This window comes from Helianthus annuus, chromosome 10 (genome assembly GCF_002127325.2).
Source record: "Helianthus annuus cultivar XRQ/B chromosome 10, HanXRQr2.0-SUNRISE, whole genome shotgun sequence".
NCBI classification, from domain to species: domain Eukaryota; kingdom Viridiplantae; phylum Streptophyta; class Magnoliopsida; order Asterales; family Asteraceae; genus Helianthus; species Helianthus annuus.
This window is the reverse complement of record NC_035442.2, coordinates 153,218,143-153,222,121: the sequence shown is the minus strand read 5'-3', so window position 1 is coordinate 153,222,121 and position 3,979 is coordinate 153,218,143. Positions and strand designations below refer to the sequence as shown.

The 3,979-nt window shown below is 37.9% G+C and overlaps 1 long non-coding RNA gene across 1 annotated transcript; it reads left to right on the top strand.

The window, feature by feature from the left end:
• Nucleotides 1-579: 579 nt before the first annotated feature.
• LOC110882869 lies at nt 580-2,107 on the top strand. Its single transcript, XR_002560264.2, has 3 exons — nt 580-997; nt 1,381-1,650; nt 1,742-2,107. It is a non-coding gene; the product is annotated as an uncharacterized LOC110882869 (long non-coding RNA).
• Nucleotides 2,108-3,979: the final 1,872 nt, after the last annotated feature.

Below are 3,979 nucleotides of genomic sequence, written 5' to 3'. Positions count from 1 at the left end.
TCGTATATTCTAGTGAGCGTATTTTACTGTTACAAAGCCTCGGGTTCGTCAAAGGGTCAATCAGAGGTATAAATTAAACATTTTGACACAATTAACCCCTGTAGCTTGTAATCTCTCACTTTCTCCCGCGTTTCGCTCCGTACGATCCATGATTTATTCGTTTGAAGGTACGAACATCATTTAGGGTTACTATACAGTACATTTACCCCTCGTTGACATTTTTAACCCTCGAATTTACATACTTTCAAGGTTTGTCAACTTTAGTCCTTTATTTAGTATTTAAAACCACGTGTAAACTCATGACACGTGTCGACACATTATTGGACACAAAAATTTCGAGGTGTTACACATTGCCTCTGTAAGACCCTCTCATATATATATATATATATATATAGGCTTCGGATCAAATGAAAACCACCTCCAGTTTTGAGAACCGTAAGAACCAATTTCAACCAATTAGAAAATGTCACCTCAATAACAAATAATGATAATTAAAAGGGTAGTTTAGACATTTTACATTTTCTCTTTCTCTCTCTTCTGTCGGTATCTTTCTCTTATCCCTATGTATATTCTTTCCTCACTCACAAGACACTCATCTAACACTCCTGTCCTTTTGAAACACCTGCCCTTTGAAACCTTCTCCAATCATCTAAACCCTCACCATCATCCACTGTTCCGGTGCAACTCATCATCACCGCTTATACCATAAACAACTACCACAACCCTCTGACCTGCAACTCTCTTTCGAGAGAGAGAATGACATAAAGTTTCCTGCCCGGAGAAGAAGAGTAAAAGAGGCGGCGGCTAAGGGCGCCAGTGGCAAGGGTTTTCGAGACCAGATCAGGGACGACGGCTAGGGGTACCGATGATAAGGGTACCTGATCAATGACAACAAAACAAGATGGATTAGTCCGGGTTGAAAAATGGCGGTTCAGATATGGAGGTTGAAGACGGTGGTCCGACGACCTGAGGTGACTTTCACCGATGTTCGGCCGAGGTATAACTTACTTAACACCAATTTTGCAGTTGATCGCTTAATTTTTGTGCGATTAATTATTGATTTATTGAGGTTTTTGAATTTTTGATTACTTGAAACGTGTACATATCAAGCGTCACGCCGGAGTTTTGTGAAATTGTGATTTGTTGATATAATTAGGTTTTTGTGAAATTGTGATTTGTTTATATAATATTACAATTAGGTTTTATGTTTCTGGTTCCCATTGTCGGGTTAACAGACCCTCTCTAGTTTTAGTATGATTTTGATTGTTAAAATGTTCATAACTAGATTCAATTTTAAGATTTTCACTGGATCAATTTGTTCTTAGATGCAAACTTATGTTATTGTTTATGGCCCTAAATCGGGATTTTATTTTATTACAGACTTCTGAGAGGACATGGGACGCACCAGATATACAAGATGATTTCTACTTGAATCTTTTGGACTGGGTGACTAGCAATGTTCTCGCGATTGCCCTATCAAACACGGCCTATCTCTTGAACGCTACAAATGGTAGCACCGCAGAACTCGTTACCGTAGACGACGACACGGGTCCCGTGACAAGCATTAAATGGGCGCCTGACGACCGTCACATCTCCATCGGCTTAAACAATTACGGAATCTAACTCTGGGATCATACCACTAACAAACTGGTACTCCTAATCTGTTCTTTGAAACACTGATTTCATTTAATCTTTTATTATTAATTTTGTTTTCTAAATTAATCTTTTTTTGTTTGAACAGTTGAGGACTTTGAGAGGCTGCCATGATTCACGTGTCGGGTCATTAGATTGGAACAATCACATTCTCTTAACCGGAGGAATGGACGGTCGGATCGTAAACAACGATGTCCGAATCAGATCGCATATCGTCGAGACTTACTCTGGTCACCACCAAGAAGTCTGACTGTGTATTGCAGTGGTGAAATTGATGTGAATTTGAATTTGAATTTTATAACTATGTTTCTGGTTTCCATTGTCGGGTTAACAGACCCTCTCTAGCTTATTGTCGATTATAGAAAATTTGGCCTTAGCTTTGTAACAAAATTTATGTGAATTTGAATTTTATAAGTTACATGTTTTGACCTCAAAAGTCAATGAGTATGATTTATGCTAATTGATTAGTTTGAACCTTTATCAGGACATTATGTTCCTCAATTAAGCCAAGCCATTGTGAGATATAACATAGCAAATGCAGGAAGTCCGATTAATCTTAAGGGTTACATGGTATGAATTTCTATCCAAACAAATTTTGTTACACATTTACTACTTCAATCTGCATTTTTTTAAAAGATGGAAAATATCAAATGCAGGTGGGGAATGCCTTTGACAGATGATTATAATGATCATGTTGGGCTTTTCCAAATTATGTGGGCTGCTCGTATGATTTCCAACCAAACTTTATAAGAAATCTAGCAAACTATGTGGGGTTTGCTTTTGATTACTTTTCTGCTTTCATTATCCCAAAGCCTGTAACCCATTTTTTCTGACCCATAACCAATGAATGTGCACTTCTTGGACTTTGAGTCTAACTTATCTCTGTCACCATCTTCTAACAAATCGTTAGCACTACAACCAAAGACTCTTAAGTGTTCGTGTCACACCCCGATTTCCACGTGTATCACCGGTGGGACCGGTGGGGGATTACCGTGACGTAGTTGGCAACAATATAGTCAAACCACACAAATATATAAATGCATAGCGGAAACTTTAAAGATAAATATATACTTCAACCTCTGGTGGTAATATCAAATATATTACAGAAGTCAAATGTATCCACAGCGGATCAAAATAATAAAATATTGTTCATTCAGATACGGCATCGAGTTTGCGAGACTATTCGTGATGCTTAGGAAGCTAATACCAGCCAATTTTCGTATAGTACCTGCACTTAATCTTTTTGGGGAAAATACGTCAGTTTACACTGGTAAATACATTCAACTGACACATTTGAAAATGTTTATTAAAATTGATTTGAATGCACAAGGCACAAACTCTTTTATAACTTGGGAAAATTATTAAAATCTTGTGAACGTATTACATGTTCTTTTATGCGTCCAGTAGTCCGGGTCGTGCCGGGTTAAAGATTAATAGACACACCACATTGCGTAAAACCGTAGTATAGAAACCAACGGCTACGTCTTTTAATTAAATGTCGACAATATATACCGGGTGTACGCCTACACCGGGATGTCGATGGTCGTGGCCATTTCGTAAAATGATGCCAAGGATATCCGGGACAACGGTCATTAACCCCCCAAAGGCTTTTAAGAAACAAAACTGTTTAAATGAGCCGATCATAATATTTAATTAACCACCTAAGCGATGGAAGATATGATGCTTAATCAAGCGGTAAATATTATACCGTATCCCAAGCCCGTATAGGGGAAATAAGTTAAAAGTATTTACCTTTGCAAGTATATTCCTTAATTTGATTAAATCACCGATAGCTTTTACTGGGGCTCCTAATCTGGAACGAAGGTTTTAATTAACCTCTTAGAATCCTAACGGGTCTTATATTAGCCGTAGCCTAGACCGGTTGGTTCCGATATATAGGTATGGATTAATCGCGTGAAAGGCGAAAACCGAGAATGGAATGTGATTCTGCCCCAAACAAGTTCAGAGACTTGTTTTATATGGGTTCAATGTTCACACTCTGTATTTTGGGGTCAAAATAATATAGTTTGACCCGTATCGGCTATTTTATGGAAACTAGTTCCATAAGCCGAACCGTGCGCGCAATAGGCGGAACGGTTAACCATGAGAGTCTTACGCTTATTTCCTAAGTCAATGTACCTTAAAGAGGTTGTGGTATCAGTAAGATACCTTCCGTGATGCCCGTAACGAGTTTTAGTTAATATATCGCCCCGTAGGGGTTTTTCGGTCATTTTAAAGACTTTTAAAGAGCTTTTCGAGTTCTACAGGAAATCTGAGTTTCCCGAATAGTTTATAAAGTTTAAAATACTTTATTTATTATTTAAAA